The sequence below is a fragment of the Mustela nigripes genome, chromosome 3 (assembly GCF_022355385.1).
Source record: "Mustela nigripes isolate SB6536 chromosome 3, MUSNIG.SB6536, whole genome shotgun sequence".
NCBI lineage: Eukaryota > Metazoa > Chordata > Mammalia > Carnivora > Mustelidae > Mustela > Mustela nigripes.
Genome location: NC_081559.1, coordinates 149,162,302 through 149,183,023, shown reverse-complemented (window position 1 = coordinate 149,183,023; position 20,722 = coordinate 149,162,302). Strand labels below are relative to the sequence as shown.

The 20,722-nt window shown below is 36.8% G+C and overlaps 1 protein-coding gene across 4 annotated transcripts in view; it reads right to left on the bottom strand.

The window, feature by feature from the left end:
* Window positions 1-20,722, bottom strand: part of WWP1 (WW domain containing E3 ubiquitin protein ligase 1) — a 150,138-nt gene that overhangs the window by 123,589 nt on the left and 5,827 nt on the right. For 3 of the 4 annotated variants that reach the window (XM_059394817.1, XM_059394814.1, XM_059394816.1), the window contains exon 2: window positions 5,053-5,148. The exons of the other annotated variant lie outside the window; for it this stretch is intronic. The gene's annotated coding sequence lies outside the window, so the exon portion shown is untranslated. The remainder of the gene's footprint in view (window positions 1-5,052; window positions 5,149-20,722) is intronic. 4 annotated transcript variants of the gene reach the window in all.

Sequence of the window (20,722 nt, the reverse complement as noted above, 5' to 3'; positions counted from 1 at the left end):
TATTTTTTATTTGACAGAGATTACAAGTAGACAGAGAAGCAGGCAAAGAGAGGAAGGGAAGCAGGCCCCTGCTGAGCAGAGAGCCCGATGTGGGACTCGATCCCAGGACCCTGAGATCATGACCTGAGCTGAAGGCAGGGGCTTAACCCACTGAGCCACCCAGGCGCCCCAGTTAAGTGTCTTGATCTCATCGTTGTTAAGTTTGAGCCCTGTGTTGGGCTCCACATAGGCTTGAAGCCCACGCCAAAAAAAAAAAAAAGAAAAAAAAAAAAGAGAGAGAGAAAGAAAGAAAGGAAAAAAAAGGTCCAAATCTGCACCTGAGCCAAAGACAACTGAGGAACCCAGCCTCTAAGTTCGGTACTCTAAGTATGTCACTCTCCAAGCTGATGGATTAGGTTAAAATGAGGGGGAAGTTTATAAAGAGTAGACCTCCACATCCTGCACTTTTTTCCTACTCTCTAGCTACTCTGAAACATTCCTGAGCAAATCAAGTATCTACCCAAACAAGACAAAATATCCAGACAAATTCAACGTTTCGCAAATTCAACATTTAGGTGAGGGGAGAAAAGCCTCAAAGGATTTTTGTAGCTACAGAAAGAAATTTACAAACTGGCATTGTTGTGGATGATTTCAATACACTCTAATTTTTCATAGGTTAAATAAACCAAAAAATTAAAAAAAAAAAAAATGAACAAGCAGGACTTAACAAACATATACAGAACCTTATACCCAGCTATTAGAAAATAAACATTCTTTTCAAGCATAGATGAACATACAGAAAGTGAATACATACTGGGACATAATGAAAATCTCACTGAGTTCAAAGAATATGTATAATGTTGTTCTGAGGCGTGTGACCAAATACAAAACAGAACAAAAAACACAGTAATAGGGGGTACCTGGGTGGCTCAGTTGGTTTAAGGCCTGCCTTTGGCTCAGGTCATAATCCCAGGGTCCTGGGATCCAACCCTGCATTGGGCTCCCTGCCCAGCAGGGAGTCTACTTTTCTGCCTCCCTCTGCCCCCCACTTGCATGCACATGCGTACACACTCACACACTCTCTCTCAAACAAATAAAATCTTTTAAAAAAGCAATAATGGAAGATAATTTTAAAAACACAAATAGAAAATAAAACTTCTAAATATTTCATGGGTCACAAGAAACCATGCTGCAAAAAAATTTTTTAAATATTAAGAGCTAAAGGTATCACAAAAAAATTTGTAGGATACAACAAAAGTTAACTTAGAGGCAAATCTATGGCCTTAAAGATTTACACTAGGAATAGAAAGGCTGAAAATTAGTAAGTTAATGGCCAGTTTGTTTAAGCTAGAAAGAAATCAACAGCGTAAACCCCAGAAAAGTACAGAATAATAAAGAAATGAAACTAATGAAGTAGAAGAAAGGTAACACAGGATTAACAAAAGGGAGCCTGGGTGGCTCAGTCAGCTGCTCATTGGACTCCTGATTACAGCTTGGTTGGTGATCTTGGAGTAATGGTATTGAGCTCTGCTTTGGGCTCCGTGCTCAGCAGAGTCTGCTTAGGTTTCTCTCTCTCCCTCTCCCACCCCCCCTGCTCACACACATGCTCTGAAATAAATAAAATCTAAAAAGAGAAAAAGAAAAAAGAAAAAAAATGAAAAAAATTAACGAAGCTTGAATTTTTAGGAAACACTAAAACAAATAAATGCCTGACAAGACTGATGAAATGTAAATAAAACAAAACAAAACAGGGACCCCAAAAGAGACCCAAGGTACGTATGGATATCCTCATGTAACAGATGTAACAATGCAGATCTGAGGAATAAAAGGGACAACTAAATAGTACTAAAATTATCTACATGGAAAAACTAAATTGGATCCTCACATCATACACAAAATCAATTCAAGATGGATTAGTGATGTACATATGAAAGACAAACTTCAAAATTTTTAGAAGAAATTTGACCAGAAAACTCAAAAAAAATTTTGTGCCCTGCCAGGAAAGGATTTTTTAAACAAGTATACCAACCAAAAAAGAAGTGTGAGTATTTTGACTACATGGAAACCAAGAACTTCTGTTTATCATAAAACATAATAAAGCAAATGAAAAAGATAGCTACAAACAGGAAGATATTTATAAAACACAAAGCTGACTAAAGACTTGTATTTAAACTATATGAGAAAGTCTACAAAAGCAGGACATAAGGCCTCTGCCTTCAGCTCAGGTCATGATCTCCGGGATCTGGGATGAAGCCCCGCATCAGACTCTCTGCTCAGCGGCGAGCCTGCTTCCTCCTCTTTCTCTGCCTGCCTCTCTGCCTACTTGTGATCTCTGTCTGTCGAATAAATAAATAAAATCTTAGGGGCGCCTGGGTGGCTCAGTGGGTTAAGCCGCTGCCTTTGGCTCAGGTCATGATCTCAGGGTCTTGGGATCGAGTCCCGCATCGGGCTCTCTGCTCAGCAGGGATCCTGCTTCCTTCTCTCTCTCTCTCTGCCTGCCTCTCAGTGTACTTGTGATTTCTCTCTGTCAAATAAATAAATAAAATCTTTCAAAAAATAAATAAATAAATAAATAAAATCTTAAAAAAAAAAAGGCAGGATAAAAACACAAGTAGTCAAATGGGCAAAAAAACTTGAACAGAAATTTTATAGATCAAGGAAACTTCTAAGGACAATTAGTATAAGAAAAGATGGAGAATCACATAATTAATCAGTGAAATACAAGTTAAAACCACATGAGATGTTATTTTTAAACTCACCAGAAAAATAAACAAACTCACTCGGATGATAAAAACTAGAAATGTTGACAGTACCAAAAAATGGCCCAAAAAAGGGCAAAGAAGGTATTCTTACAGACTGCTATTAGTTATTTAAATTGGTAAAATCCTCCTAGCAGGTGTTAAAATTGGTACAGTTGCTGGAAAACAACTAGAAAATCTCTAGGTCATTCAATGAGCAATTCTAGGTACAGAATACAGAAATTTTGTAATTGTGTGCCAAATATAAGCATACTTAAAAATAACAACAGCAAAAAATACTCAAATGTCCAGTGGTTGTAAAATGGTTAAATGAATTAGGCTGACTTACACAACGGAACACCATACAGCAGTGAGAATGAACTATAGCTGTAGGCAACATCAATGGGTCTTAGAAACATGATAGTGAATGAAACAAAATACAAATACAAATACAAATGGAGTTCTGAGTATTAACATCTTCCCCTCACTCAGTCCCACCTCTAAGATTTAACATTCTACACTGAGGTCATCAAGAAATGTTTCCAACTCTTAAACACAAAGAAGAAAGAAATGAATTATTTTGGCAGTCATCATGACCTCATCTTTTCCCATGCATTTCCTTTGAAAATACCACAATTCCATGATTGAGTAAGAAATTCAGATACATGGAAACACTGTGGATCCTGAATCTCAAATGCTTATACAATTAACAAACAACTGAATGAAACCCACTAAAGAAATGCTGAGGTCCAAAGGGCAATAGAATGACATGCTGTCACTCTTCCAAGGAGTACACTGTGAATCTCATCGAAACATTTCTGCACAAACTAAGAAAACTAGTGTATGGAAATACTTCTGCTGTATTTCTACGTTGTGGATAAAGCACTTTATTTTGTATGTGGCACAGCAATAACCATACAGTCCAAAAATAAGTCACCACCACTATTTTGTTGTAAATTAGGATGGGCACACTGAAAATTTTTCTATGTATTCTTTTATGATACCACCTGAATGTTTCGTTTGGAACGTATAAAGATTTGTAGGTCCTCCTCTATAATAAAATACCATTTGTATGAAGTTTACAAAAACTATAAACAATTATTAAACTCAGAACAAAAAAAAAAAACCTTTGTGGTATTATAATTTTAAAAAGAGGATATAAAAAATCCAGAACAGCAGTTACTTCAGGAGTTGGGGAAAAATAGGAACATGCGGTTACAGAGGTGCTCACAGGTAGCTCTTCAACTGTATTGGTACACCCAGTTAGTTCTTAAGTAGTTAGTTCCCAAATGTTTCTTTTTATTATTAACTTCCGTATGTTACACATAATCCGACATGTTCAAATTACAGAATTTTTAAAAATTTCAAGAATACATGGAAGGCAAGGATGTAGATAAAGTGCAGATCATTGGGACGCCTGGGTGGCTCAGTTGGTTAAGCAGCTGCCTTCGGCTCAGGTCATGATCCCAGCGTCCTGGGATCGAGTCCCGCATCGGGCTCCTTGCTCGGCAGGGAGCCTGCTTCTCCCTCTGCCTCTGCCTGCCATTCTGTCCGCCTGTGCTCGCTCTCTCCCCCTCTCTCTCTGACAAATAAATAAATAGAATCTTTAAAAAAAAATTTTTAAAAAAAGTGCAGATCATTAATTCATCAAGTGTGATGGTAAGGGAATACGTCTATAGCCTGTGTAGGAAAAGAAGGAAAGGACATAGCTTTCACACAGATGATGTGATTAGTCATCCAAGAAAAAGACAATTCTTCCTCTGAACGAAGGACGAGGGATCTAAGGAAAGGCAAAGATATTAATTCACTTGGAGGTAGATTAAAGAAAATTGAGGAACTTTATTACCGAATTAGAAAGGTTAACTGCTGGAGAATAAAGAAGATAAATAAGCACAGGGTTTGTTATTTTGAGTACATGCTCTGATCATCAGTAACTGCAACTTTAAACTGCAAAATACAACAGAGACTGTTCAAAATTGGTACCTTTTTGTCCTAAAAGGGAAGGAACAAAGCAAATAAAATAATCAAATTCAACATACAATTAGTTCCCATACTCCACTTAATAAGATGAAGTTGTGTGACACTTAAAATACAATGTACTGCTATATATATTCATTAATCTGGCATTACAATAACGCAGTATGAGTAGGGAGGCACTGTTCCCTCACTTTACAGAGGAAATGGTGCCTAAATATAGACTACTTTAAGTCTATAGTCATATTTTTTATGACAACACAGGTCTAGAGAATTAACTATCAATATATGGAGTCTGAGTGCTAAATAAGCTAAATCTTAGTTAAAATCTTAGTTAAAAAAGAAGTTGTTCATCACTTACTATGTACCAGGAACTGTGCTAGACACTGGGGATATAAAGATGAGTAAGACACGATTCCTTCTTTCAAGGAGCTCATAGTCTAGTGAGGAGACAAACCTGTAAACAAATAAATAGCTTTCAGTGTTAACAGTTACTGAAACAAATGTGAAATGTTAAGTAGTACATCTGGGGCACATAAGAAAAAGTGGATAATCCAAATTACAGGAATCAGAAAAGGGTTCACAGAAGATAACCAATTTTTGAATGAACTGTGTCTTCAAGTATAATTCTTTAAGAGAAAACTACAGAAGCCATGGAGCATTCAGGGAGCTATTGGAATACCTGAAAAAAGGATATTATCAAGGGATAAGGCTAACACAGCAATCTAAATTGTAGAGGATCCTATGGGAATAGTTTATACAGCATTCAAAATATAACAAGCATAGTAGTTTGAAGTTTATCATAGAAGTATCTGATAGGTAACAATGGGTTTCAACAACGAGAATCACATTTCAGAAAAGTAACTTTGGCAGCAGCGGGGTTACATTTAAAATACTGAGTTTCCTGAGTTTCTCTAACCAGAGCAGGTAGCATGAGGGAAAAAACTCACTAAATATGAAAGATCTTTGACTAGATGGTTTGGGGACAGCTGAGAGTTAGAAAGGATTCTGAGCAACTAAAATTTACCACTTCACTATCTGGGTTAAGGGACCATAACCAGGACAGGGAGAAGAGGAGCAAATTGTGCGAGACAATACAGTACGAAGTTTAGAAGCCAACTTCTCAGTCTTACTATTTTGATTTCATCTCCTATTCTACCCCTTAACAACTGTGTGACCAACTATGGCAAAAGGAAAAGCCAAAGTCTGAGTTTTAACGAACTTTTGAGCAAAGTGGTTATTCATCCAAATGAATTTAGAACATAAACTATGCCCAGAGGATATGGCCAGTTATATGTAAGCTGATTCTGTCCAGCTCAAGCCTTTAAAAATGCCACAGAATTGTCTAAGAGTTATTATTCAACCGCAAAGAACAGGGAGTCCTGAATACAGATGCTTAACTATGTTTCAGTCCTCCAAGGTTATAGGCCTATTGAATCCCCACTCAGAAGATGTACCTTAATTGCCTACTTACTTCAAGTCAGGCTTTTTTTTTTTTTTTTAAAGATTTCATTTACTTATTTGTTAGAGAGAGAGACCACGCACATACAAGCAGGAGGAATAGCAGGCGGAGATAGAGGGAAGTAGGCTCCCTGCTGAGCAAGGATTCAGATGCAGGACTCAGTCCCAAGACCCAGGAACATGACCTGAGCCGAAGGCAGGCACTTAACCAACTGAGCCACCCAGGTGTCCCAAGATGGCTTTCTTTCTTTCTTTTTTTTTTTTTTTTTAATTTTATTTATTTGACAGAGATCACAAGTAGACAGAGAGGCAGGCAGAGAGAAGTGGGGGGTGAAGGGGGAGGGGTAAGCAGGCTCCCTGCTGAGCAGAGAGCCCAATGCAGGGCTCAATCCCAGGACCCTGAGATCATGACCTGAGCCAAAGGCAGAGGCTTAACCCACTGAGCCAGCCACCCAGGTGCCCCAACCCACTGAGCCACCTAGGCGCCTCTGGCTTTCTTAAGTAAAGAACACTTTTACTTTCAGAAGCAATAGTAAGAAAAACGACCAACAAATCTGATCCATTTTGCATGCTATGCATGGGATCAAGAGTTGGAAAAGCCAGAAAACTACTGTCACATATCTACCTGCCTGAATCAATTTCACACTTAATGGACTGCCTAGTTTGTAAAGCGGGCATGATAAGGACATAAAAATGGTGGAAGACAAAAATCCCAACTTCAGTACTTAGTCTAGTTTTGAAGACAATATTAATACATAGTAAAATTTTAGAAACAAGACAGAATGGTACAGAATCAGGTGCTAGAGATGTTCCATCTAATGAATGTGGAACTTGGAGGATTAGAAAGCCTGCAGTTAAGCAAAGCTATTGTATCAATGGCACAAAATTTAAAACTCAATGAAAGTGGCCAATATACAAATGAAAAAAGCAGCTTTCCTGCCCTAAAATACCCAAGATTTAGCAACTCTAAAGCAGAAAACAAGTATTTCCTGAAAGTACAGACTACAAAGTAGGGGACTTAATTTTAATAATATAGGAATGTTGCTTCTTTTTTAAAAGAGTTTATTTATTTATTTGACAGAGAGAGAGATCATAAGTAGGCAGAGAGGCAGGCAGAGAGAGAGAGAGAGAGAGGAGGAAGCAGGCTCCCTGCTGTGCAGAGAGTCTGATGCAGGACTCCATCCCAGGATCCTGAGATCATGATCTGAGCCGAAGGCAGCGGCCTAACCTACTGAGCCACCCAGGCGCCCAGGAATGTTGCTTCTATATAGAGATCATTTATAAAAAGATATTGTTGATCATTTCAATTCATTTATAAAAGGGGACAGTAAATGAGAAGGTGACTGACTTATACAGATTTGCCAGGACCATCCACATTTTAGTTCTGTTCCCACACAAACCTCTCACTTCAGGGCACACCATGGTATTTGGTAACCTTAGTAAACAGTATAATGGCTCTAACTGTGTAAGCAGCTTTTTTGATGTATCTCAAAGAGATTTTTCTGTGGAATCGTGTTATAATAATAAGGCATCATCCTGTTAGATTTTGTATTTTTGGATGACCTAAATATTCGGAAAGGAAAAATCAATTTTACAGGGACAACAACTCATGAGCAGTCTTCAATATCACACCACTGGGCCTATATGTTAGGGGAAGGGAAAAAGAAGGAGCAAGGCTTTTAGCCCTCCAAATAATCACCACTGTGGTCTCCTAAAGATCCAAAAGCATTTCCAACTTCCTGAATAGCTTCTTAATACTCAGGCCCATAGTTCTTCTCCACACCACACACCATCATCCTTACTCTTGTCTCGGCATGTATTCCAACAACTCTAGGGCCTTGTATTCCACTAACCAATCTCATTCCATAGGCCAGCAGCTGGCTCAAAAGCTCTACCACCGCACACTCCCTTTACAATCTGTCCACTTAACTCAGGGTCTCCAGTCTCTCCAGCTCTTCTTTGTTCTACCAGCACCTAGTGGCAGTATCATCGCTACCCTATGTTTTCACAGCTCTTTGCAGTTTCAAAAAACAAGCCAGCTGTTTCTTAAAAAGTTTACTCATCCACACCGACCTAAGTTATCACTGATTAATCCTCTTAAACGCAAAACAGAGGACCATCACCCTCCTGATAATTTTCAAATGCCACTATGTTGGGGGGGAAGAAAAATAAAACACTTTTAAACTTTGTCATTCCAGTGACTTACAAAGCAACTGCAGTATCTATCAGACAAAGGACAAATAAAGATGGGCATCCACAGGTACTTTGTAAATTCTGACTATGGTCTGGGTATCTATCTTACTCTAAAAACGCCTACCTAATCACAGGCTCTAATAAACTCACCTTTCCTCCATCCTTCTGCACTTTCAGTCAATTTTAAAGTTCCTCTTAGTGAACTATATTATGGCACTTCCTCACAGAAGGAACACAGTAAGTTTTTTTTTTAAATAATGAAAAAAATGTATTTATCATCAAAATGCCAAACTTCCTAAATCACTCTCTCCAGCTCTTATTATATATCTCCACTCAATTTCAGATTTTCAACCAGATGAGGTAAATACATTAATTTTCCCCCAACTTTTTGGTTCCGTTTTCACTCATTCTCCAATTTTTACCTTACTTTTCAGCAACATAAATCTAGACTTCTTGGGATACCTGGGTGGCTCAGTAGGTTAAGCAGCTGCCTTTGGATCAGGTCATGATCCCAGGATCCTGGGATTGAGTCCCCTATCAGGCTACTTGCTCTGTGAGGAGCCTACTTCTCCCTCTCCCTCTATCTGCCATTCCCCCTGCTTATGCTCACGCTCTCTCTCTGACAAATAAAATCTTTAAAAACAAATAAACAACAACAACAACAAAAAAACAAAAACAAATCTAGATCTCTTTTCCTGACTTTCTTCTTCCAGATATTTCACATCTTCCCTTTCATAAATTTACCCTATTTTAAAATCTCAATTTCTTGTGTACAGTGAGTTACAGTCAACTGTATCTTTTAAGTGTTACTCCTTGCAGTTACACAGAAAACTTGCTTTACCATAAACTGATCTAAAAGTTTACCTCTCATTAATGTTATCTGACACTTCAAGCTAACAAGCAAAAATAAGTACAAATCTTACACTGAAATACCATACACCACCATTTTAATTTCCTGATAAGCACTAAATCTTGATCCATCTGCAGATTCCCTGTCTATTGTCAATTTTAACCATTTCCAAACTATGTGAACTCTCTGCTCTCAAAATTACTCTATGACTAATATAAACATTGGTTATACAGTTAATACAAACTTCTTTCCCCTCCTCAAATCAACATTCACACTGCTACTGTATATCCTTACTGAGAGAGTCAAAAGCCTTGCTAAATCCAACCTATGCCTCCTCAAATTACCATGGCACAAACCCTAATGAACTGCTGCCCATTAAATTCCTGCAATTACTTCCTCAATGTTCTTCACACAAAAATTACTCTATTAAAATCATGTCCAGTAGCTAGTCAAACTACTTAATTCTTTTTCTCACTCTAGTTAGTTCTAATCAAGTTACTTCTTGATTCTGGTTACTTCAAATTCCATCTATTTCCCTGCCTTCAAAACACCCTTGCATTGCACCCAGCAAGACTCCAGTCACAGCACAAACATGATCACAGTAACTTAACCTGCTTTTCTTATCAAGATGCTTGCCTTCAATTGATGAGAAATAGTTACAAAATAGTTACTTATCCACAGCAAAATTAACCACCCATCCTTCCAAGCAAAAGGAGTTTCATATAAACTTCCAGCCAGCAAAACTTCTAGGGTCTGTTGGCCTATACAGAATGCAAATTCCCTCCCAAAAAGGTAATAAATAATTAATAATAGAATCTGGGCAGTAGACTAGAGGTTCAACTAACAATAATGATGACACACCGAAATAAAGGCCAGTCCAGAGGATCAAATAGCAAAGATACTTATATTCTGAACTGAGAGAAGTGCCAGTTTCGCGCTTTTCCAAGTCTGAGGTTAACAATTAAAAAAAAATTACACTTATTTCAAGGGCGCCTGGGTGTCTTAGTTGTTGTTGAGCATCTGCTTTTGGCTTGGGTCACGATCCCAGAGTCCTGGGATTGAGCCCCACATCGGGGCTCCCTGCTCAGCAGGGGAGGCTGCTTCTCCCTCTCCCTCTGCCTCTTTCGTGTTCTCCCTCTCTCTCCCCTTCTTTACTTTCTCAAATAAGTAAGTTAAAATCTTCCAAAAAAAAAAAAGTACACTTATTGCAAACTTAATTGACTCTGAACATCTAGCAACATTTGAAGTTATAAGAAACAAAATCAAGTCCTGTGAACAACTGAACTGTCACTTATAGAAGCCTTTCAGTCTATTTGGTAGTCCAGTTATTTCTAATGAGGTGGGGAAAGTAACAAACTATTGAAAATAAGAAGCTATCATTTACCAAAGTCTAGTTTGAATTTGGATTTTAATTTCTATTCCCACGTTTACTAAGTGGCAGATAGTGATTAAGAGTGTACATTCTGCAGCCAGACTGCCTAAACGCGAATTCGGGCTCCACTTGACTACTACATTCAACTTTTGGCAAGCTTCTTTACCTCACAAGTGCCTCAGTTTTTAAATCTATAAAATGAATTCAAACCTACCATCTTATGAGTTAATAAGTTAATACTGACAAAGTGCTAAGAAAAGTACTTAGCACACAATAAACAAACTACATATTGGGGATTTCTTTTAACAATTTTTCTGAATTAAGTCATTCAGCGTATATATACATACATGTTTTCAGGTAATGTGTTAAACAGCAGGAATACAGAAATCATCTGAGATACACTCTTTGCTCTCAGTGAGTTTATAATTTAGCAGTGGAAATAGACAAGGAAATCAGCAGCATTAAGCTCACTGACAGGGTTGTACAGAGGACTACAGAAGTACAGAAGAGGAGCATCTAAATCAGATTTGTTGGGAAGAGGTGAAGAAATGTCAGGAAAGGCTTCTGAGAGATGGTAACAGTAAGACAGGAAAAAAGAGAAAACTGTCCACTGTACAATATGGATTTTAGTAGGCATTTTTTAGGGCAATTTTAACAGAGTGGTAGGACCAAAAGCCAATGGCTTAAGAAACCTCTATTTAGATGTTTAACTGTAAAAGAAAAAAAAAGATACAGAATTAAAGTGAGGTAGTCATAGGTTTGTTTTTGATGGAAGATGGAAGAGACTTGAACATATTTTCAGACAGGAAGAAGCTGAAGTCACAGAACAAATGACAAGAGCTCTAAGAAGGCAGGGCTGTTGAGATTTAACAGAGGAATACACATAAATAGCCTGCACTGCGGCTAGACAGAGAAAAGAAACGGGTGAGAATGAAAATTATCTCCACAAGTGTCTGAGAAGAAAGTTAAGGAGGTTTTACCTACCAGCTTCCTCACTGAGGGAGGCAATCTTTGAGACACTAGGAATACAATACATTACCTGTTATAATAGCATATGGCTAGATAAGACAAAACAGCAGAGACTTGGGTCCAGGGGAGTATCAGTAACAATCCCAGACATGCGAATTTTTTTCCATTTCATTTTTAATAGTTCGTATTTAGAACTAGTCCTGCGTCAGAATCCTTGCTCAGCAAGGAGCTTCCTACTCCCTCTGCCTGACGCTCCCCCTGCTTGTGCTTGTGCTTGTGTACAGTCTCTCTGACAAATAAATAAATAAAATCAAAGCAATGACACTAATTATTGGAGCCATTTAGAGCACAGGTTCCAGAAGAGAACAGGGCATACTCTAGCTACTATCGAACTACTCCTTGTTATTTAAATGCATCATGTATATATATGCTTTCTGCCACCTTCATCCATTAAAATTCAGCTACAGAAAATAAGGTAATTGGTATTCTCCAGAAAAACTCTTTACCCCAAACTCATTAATGACACATATTTCTAATCTACTACCAGTTTTCCCCAACCTGGTTGCATGAAGAATCATCTGGGGAACTCTGCTGGTAGTTTGAGGTGATGCTCACAGAAACATTTGGGTACTCTCAACCCTGATCTACATAATTTCTAATCATGATTCAGCTCAAGTGTAATCTCCAATTTTTGACTAGTTAGCTGCTACATGTTTCACAGCACTGTAACCATGTTTATTTCTTTATCTCCTTTATTACACAATAAATTTCTTTATTACAACTCACCTTTATAATTCCAGCCCCAGCCTGGTACTCAACCCTTACTAAACACTCAATAAATGTATGTTCAATGAAGAATCACAATTATAAAAAACTAACCCTCTAGAATTGGTTAGGGTGGTTAGACTTAAAAAAAAACAAAAACCAAAAAACCCACATAGCACAAAACTAAAACTTTAACATTCTATAAAGAAAAATCCTGTGGGCGCCTGGGTGGCTCAGTGGGTTAAGCCGCTGCCTTCCGCTCATGTCATGATCTCAGAGTCCTGGGATGGAGTCCCTCATTGGGCTCTCTGTTCAGCAGGGAGCCTGCTTCCCTTCCTCTCTCTCTGCCTGCCTCTCTGCCTACTTGTGATCTTTCTCTGTCAAATAAATAAATAAAAATCTTAAAAAAAGAAAAAGAAAAAGAAAAAGAAAAATCCTGTAAGACCTTATAAACCACCTATACCCTATCCCATCTTTGCCCTTCTAATTCTGGGCTTGTCTAAGTCCATGTCCACCTTACCAATGTGATTTCATTGCCACAACCCACAATAGCAGCACAATATAAAAATATCCAATACAAAAATAAAGCATAAATGTCACCTAAAATACCCATTTGATTTATTAAATACTTAAACATCCAAATGTATAAAAACAAGAGAAAGCTCAACTTTCAGGTTTAAACTTGAAAACTTCTAGCCCTAACATGCAAAATAATTCAGAAGTCATATGCTAATGCCCAAATTATATACCAGTTAGACCCTAAAAGTCTACGGAGATGTTTGCTTAGAACACAGTACAAATTTTCTCACAGAAATTTTATAAATGGTGGTAAAATAACAAGACCAAGCCACAAAAGCCTACCAGACCCATAATAGATGAACCACTTGTACTGTACAAGGAAACCTATTGTTCCACAGAGATGTTTCTGAGGTTCCACAAACACTTATTTGTGTGTATATGCACCATCACTGCAAAAATTCCAAAATAAATTTCTGACACTGAAAAGGTACTGAGAGCATTTTGCGTAGTGCCTGGCACACAGTAAAAACTCAAAAAATTACAGCTATTTTTATCCAGAATCCTTGTTTTCTACCTTTTGTGTTCCTCAAAACAGCTTTATTTTTCTTACTGCATCTGCATTCTAGATCGTAAATTCCAAGAGTGCAGGACAAATCTTCACCATTGTATCTACCCTCCCTACCAAAAAGCCTGCAACACAAAAGTGTTTAATACTTGCTTGCTAATGAAGGTTAATTAGTATCAACCAAACCTCAAAAACAACTGAATAACCTCAGGGTTAAAATGAAATAGCCTTATTTAGTTTTTAGGTACACTTTTAAGTGAACTACTAAACTTCTCGATTTATTTTTTCACCTTTAATATTATTATCAAAGTGAAAAAAAAGTGTAAACATTCATGTTGAAAATATTCCTCTAGGGGCGCCTGGGTGGCTCAGTGGGTTAAAGCCTCTGCTTTAACCTCTGCTTTTTCCATCCTGGGATGGAGCCCTGCATCAGGCTCTCTGTCAACAGGGAGCTTGCTTGCTTCCCTTCCTCTCTCTCTGCCTGCCTCTCTGCCTACTTTGTGATCTCTGTCAAATAAATAAATAAAATCTTTAAAAAAAAAAAAAAGAAAGAAAATATTCCTAGTAATCCAGCTTAGAAAAGTACTGCTCAAGGCAACCGTCTCACTAAATGGCACAGTGAGACAGGCCACCTAAATTTCTCTGGGGTTTGGTAATCCTATTAAATGATAGAGCACAAAGCATATTGAGATTTTTCCAGCTTACAAATGCTTATCTAAAAACACTGCATATTTCATGAAAACATAAGAGTAAAGTCATCCATAATCTTTGCACCAAACCAACCCACAAGTGTTTCCATTTTTAAAATAGTATTATTTTCCTCCAAAAACCTTTTTTTTTTTTTTACAAAGTTACAATCCAAGTATACAAATCATTTGTTTTCTAATCCCCACCCCATTTATAGTAAGAACTGCCTATTACAAACTTGATTGAACCCTTGGCCAACTTCAGAGAAAGCTTATGATCGTTAAAAGTGTTGCTACTTTTCTAGAAGGCCACAAGATGGGGATATTGTTCCATAAAATTCACCTTTAAAAAATATATAATTAAATGCATTATACCAACTTCCCCAAAAATGAAATGAACAGTTTTCCTCTACTGGAAGTAAGAAATACAAAAAATCTTTGTACTTTGTTTACTACAAAACAATAGTGTGGACAAAAACATTCATGAAGTTTAGCAGGAATTATTCTAATTAAGCTTAAGAGTTATGGTCCTTAAAAATAAAACAAAAACAGAGGACTCTGGCACGATTTCTGTAACTTTTATCACATCAATCCTTCCGTCTCTCCTTGCTCTATCCTCTTCCTCCTCAGGTCATAATAAAAAAATGAAACACATTTTGCTTATGCATTTACTAAATTTATTTTTCATAATTATTCTTAGTTTCAGGAGATGATTCTTATTTTTCTGTTTTAAAAGAATTGACATTAATATTTATTTACATCAACAAAGGAAAATTACACCAGAATGTTATCAGTAATGAGAATGAGACAGTTTTTCTAAAATGTGTTATTATTTCTCAGTTTCTCATAATATGCAATATTATGTTTACAACAGCAAAATACCAAAACTTTTCCAACACAACATTTTTGTATTTGGTAATTTTTTCCCCCATGTCTTAGTGGATATCAGCAGAAAACATCTCCCATTCCTGTGCTGCTTTATTCAATTAACAAAATAAAATTAAAGTAACACCGAGCCATCTTAAAACTAAAGTTCCACACTCACAGAATCAACGTTCAGTAATAAAAAGAGCTGTGTAAACACTCACTAAGCAGAAGTCTAAGATGAGAGTATAATTACCTGGGGCCATCTGCACTACAAGAGTGTCTCAGTGAGGCAGAAATATAGCCAGTCTTAAACCTGGAATCTGAATCAGGTCTTTGAGTCCAAAACTAGTAAGAATACCATAACCATCTATCTGACTCCTATTATTTATCAAAATAATATATTCATAATTTATCAAAATATTTATCAAAATTTATACCAAAAAAACCATCTCTAATATTTTCAATTATCCTAGAGTCAATTATCCCTACTGACAAATGAAGAAAATTAGGTTTTAAGAATTTAAGTAAATTGCTGAGGGCCAAAAAACCAGTGAAAGGATTTTGAACCCAGATCTCCTGGGCCCAAAGCCAATGATCTTTTTACTATTTTTTAACTACAAAAACAGAATATAAAAAACAAAATGCTAAGCTAAACCTATGCCTTGAACTGAGCATTTTACTGTATCAATCTGACAGTACTATTCTCTTATGTTAATCACTTAAACAACTTCATAATAGGATGATTTGTGGGGTTTTTAAGTTAGTCATTAAAAATGCTTTTCCTAAAAATTGACAAAGAACAAGTAATCTAAAAAAGATAATGTATAAAACATAAACACTCTAACAATTAAAGAGGTAAGCTGTTGGGATCATGATTCATAAATTCTGGGAAAAACATCCAAGGTACATAACATTCTTACTTTTGCAAGGATCAAACTTAATGTAATTATATTATGTACAATCTCAGATTTCAAAATGACACAAACATTTCCATAAATAATTGGTTGGTTGTTTCAAAGCATGGTATTTTAATAGCATTAATACTTGCTTTCCAGACTTGTTTCCTTTGAATCCAGTAATTTTTTAACATTTGGTATTCTTCAAATACACAGTATTTGCTACATCTCATGGAAGTTTAGAGTCGAAGCTGAGAGGCAATTAAAAAAGACTTACTCAGGGACCCAAAGCTTCTCAATGTCAGGCCAAACCCAGGCCAGCTGATGAGGCTCGTGTTCTGCACTGCATTGCTCACTAGGATATTATGACGCAAAGTTCATGCCAAAATATTTCCTGATTGTTTTTTAATACATGAAAGATTCTAATTTACTAACACTTAACTAGCCATGGAAATTTGCAAATTCTTCAATTCCAAATTCCTAGTGTGAGAAGAGCATCTTGGAGTAATGTAATACAGAGAATATCTTTTAGGGGCAGACAGACATAGGTCCAAACTTCAACTCTACGATTTGTTTATAATTAACCTGAGTCTCAGTTTTCTTTTCTGTAAAATGAGGATACAGAAATGAATTTTGAGAAGGGGAAAGGAAGTGTTAATATTAACTCTAGGAAACTAGAACTGTTTCTAAAATCTGGAATATAGAGGTGTGCAATGGGTATTCATTTCCTAACACCATCCCATAACCACCATCATTCTAGTCACACTCTCAATACTCTGAAGCAGAAGAACTCCAGTATTTTTCTACCTTCCTTCCACAATTGTAGAGGAGAGCAGATTAAGACAGACAGTTGTTAAGAAAGGCTGGTTTCAGTCACATGGCCATGCTGCAAAATGCTTCGTAGCAACCCCTCCCCATACCTGCAGTAAGGATCAGATCAAAATATCACTTGAGAATATAGTACTGCTAAATGTTTTGTTATAAATACACACAACTTCCGGTTTTTAAAGCTACAAGTAACTGATACACAATGTTAGTTTACTACTCACAAATATTCTTCCTAAGAAGTTAAGCAGACTGCTAAATACAAACTTTCACAACATATCCCCACTCTTAAGAGAAAAATATCAGAATCCAAAATACCCAGAACTGTCCAAAATAAGAAAATCAACTGAACAACTAAAACTTTACTCCCAGAATAATGTAATTTTTCTCAGGTTTAAAATATAGTAAAAATACAGGACCAGTCATCTATCCACAAATCCAAAACCCAGAAAGCTATAAAAACATAAAGTTACTTCATAACTCATTTGAAGGCATAAAGTAAACTGACCTGGACCACTTAACAGCAAAATCTGACTGATGTGTAGCTTTTTATTGCCTTATTTATCTACACTTTAACATCTGCCAAAGACAATACAGAGTGCTGCCAGAGAGTTCACTGGGGGTTTACCCAACATAATATATGGAGTGCTTTACCTTTCTAAATTAAAAAAATAAAATAAATTCTGAAACCCATTTCATTGTATTGTGAACACATCCCAGTGAATATTCATTTAATTCTAAGTGCTAGGTTTAAGTCACACAATAAATCTATCAATTAGGTATTAGTACTACTACTTAACATATGAATACCTAGTTTACATATTATTAAACAAGGGCTTAATCCAAGGTTAATCTGACCAAGATCATTTAGCCAACAAAGAATGTTGAAAACTCGGGACCCCTAGGTGGCTCAGTGGGTTACTCCTCTACCTTCGGCTCAGGTCATGATCTCAGGGTTCTGGGATCGAGTCCTGCATGGGGTTCTCAGCGGGGAGCCTGCTTCCCATCTCTTTCTGCCTGTCTACTTGTGATCTCTCTGACAAATAAATAAATAAAATCTTAAAAAAAAAAAAAAAAGAAGAATGTGAGAACTCAAATTTAAGTATGTCTCACTTTAAGGCCTAAAGCAATTAAAAAGCCAACATTTTAGAGGAAAATTAAATCACAAAGAAAGTTTAAGTTACAATTACCAAAACTTTTAACTTAGAACAATGAAATTCCTGAGTATAATGTGCACTTTCCATCCTGGGTATTTAAATCTAAACACTGACACCTTATTTAACAGCTCACAGGACAAAGAGAGATTAGTTTATTTTTGTTTCTCCTCCCCAAAGCACTAGCCACAAAGTCAGTGAAAACAAACCCAAAAGCAATATGCTCTTCAAATGCCAACTAATCCTTTCCAGTCAAATTTAGAAAGAATCATGGATCTGGTGTGTTTGGTGTGTTTGGTTTGTTTGTTTGGTTTTTTACCATTTTTATCACAATATACTAAACACAATACAAATATAATTGATACAAACATAGGTAAAGTTTTTCCAGGATAGCTCAAACATAGGATCTGCTTTTTCACTCTCAGATATGGTCACGGGACTGAGAAAGGCTTAAGTGACATAGACCCAGGCTGTCACCATCACTGCTCTAAGCAAGTTAGAGAAAACAAGCATCAACTTTTTTTTCCTGGTTAATCAATTTAAAATTTAAGATTTAAAATTTAAATTTTTTCTCACAATGTTTTTCATAAGTCAATGCCCTTAAACTAAGCAATGGCTTTTTCCCCACAAGAGACAGATTATGGCCCCCAGCAAACCTACTTTCTACCCAAAAGACCAAATTCTAAAGTAGATACACTTTAATCAGAATCTGTTTTGAGTAGATTATTTAGCTAAGTGAAAAAGCAATCAGATTATTTGATAATCACAGTATCTAATTTAACTGTTTCAGCAGACTTTTTTTTAGAAGAGTATCTTTACTCAAAAGAGTATTTTCTTTTGAAGAAGCATGGGGAAATTTTCTTGAACAAGGAAGCCTGATGGATGCCTCTTGCAGGATTACTTCTGCCTACTTCTTATATAATCACTTTGTATCAGGTTTCTATAGTTTGTTTGGATCAAGTCCTTGGCAATTATCTTAAGCCTCTTTAAACATTTGAAAGGTTCAGATGTTAAGCTCCCTTTGTTTACACTATACATGTGTGTTTACAGAACACTGTAGCTCAAAAAATGGACTGGGAGAACACTAGAACCCCAAATTACTGATTCCGTTTCCAACAGCAGTTCTCAAACTAGTATGTATAAAATCATCTGAGGTATTTGTTAAAAATGAAGACTCCTGAGCTACACTATCAAGGACTATACCAGTTCTCAAACATTCAGGCATCTTGCTTTTTAACAAATATCCCAGATGACTGTGATGCAGAGACTGCACACTGAAAAACTGTTCTATACTGTAATTCATACAGTGATGGTGTTAACAAATTCTAGATCCCAAACTGCACAGCCAAACCATTACTAGCTGACAGACTACCAGCCACGTTGAGTCAGTATCCTTCTCAGATTGATTCCTAACGTTTTAGCACCCATTTTTTAGGTTAAGAGGTGAAATTAGAGATGCAGCTCTGACAATGCCAAAGTTAAGTTACAACTATCTCTGACTGAAATGAGTGGCTCACAGAAAAAGTGGATTACTTGTTTGAATTTTAACTTATTAATAATAATGAAAAGCTGTAAGAATGATCTAAGAGCTGCTTACATCCCAAGGACCTGCCTTCCTGCTTTACAAACATTATTTCAATTAATCCTTACAAAAATTCAGAAAGAAAAATATTCTCTACATTTTACAGAAGAAACTGAAGTAATACTGTGTTTAAGCAGCATGGACAAGCTCTGCCTGACTTTAAAGCTACAGCACTTAACACATGCCAGGATGCCTTTAGTTCTACAACTTTTAGAGTACAGTGATCTAGTTTATTACTTCTATGGTAAAGTATGTCCGGGGCCAGAGAATCCTACTTCAAGTCAGGAATCAACAGTTTGTTTCTACCCATTTTATTTAATCATAATTATGGGTTTACTAGACAGCTATCAAAAGAACTTAGTTAAATTAAAAGAAAAAGTTATTACACCTACAATTCTGTTAATGCTAGTACATTTTTAAACTACTCTGTAACTACCATATAACTTGGGGCAGGGAAGAGTCATAAAGAAACACCTTAAGGTAATTCTATCTGTCCCCTTCCTTGTGCCCCAGCCTTTCCTATTTATATAAATCGTGTTCCTCAGTACATCCAATTACCAAACTCCTCCCCACAACAGCACACATATTATTTCCAGAAATTTGCAAAGATATTTGTACTAGGATGCAGGGGTTCATTGCTAAGTTATATATGAAATGCTTCAAATCTACCTAAATTCTTTAAATGAAATATATTAATCTATTATTCCACTCAGAAGCTATAATGTAATAATAATGTAACATTCATTTTCTTCATTCCAGTTAGCCATAACATTACACAGTACATAACTTCGGCTGGGAGGGGGGGCACTACTGAGACTAAGATAAACTGATCAAGTGATTAGGATAAAGTGAGAGGAAACCCAGCTAAGCAATCAATGAATCTACCTGTTCCTGGTAAGGATGAGCATTATGTTATGCCTCACATTTCCCTAAGGACAGAGAAGTTACATCCCATTCTCCACAAGAGTCTTCTTTCCACTATGACTTCTCTCCAAGGAAGAGTGGCTCATACTAACCTCTTTCTAAGACACTGCAAACAGAAAATAGTATTTGTGAGGCACTAGGTTGCTCAAGGGTTGTCAAGGCCAGAGTGACTGGCCAAGGAGCTCTGCTATCCTAAGTGTCACATAATCATAAGGACAAGGGGGATGGGCCTCTGCCCACCCACAGCCCACTCTGCACAGAGTGCTGACTGCAGTATTTGTCTCATTCAATCTGTGAGACTTGGATAAATCACTACTACAGAGCAGCCCGAAGTGTGGGCCCTGCAATTTTTTTAGACCCCAATGCCCTCAAGCAGGTCAAGTCAATCCTGCCCCATTATGGT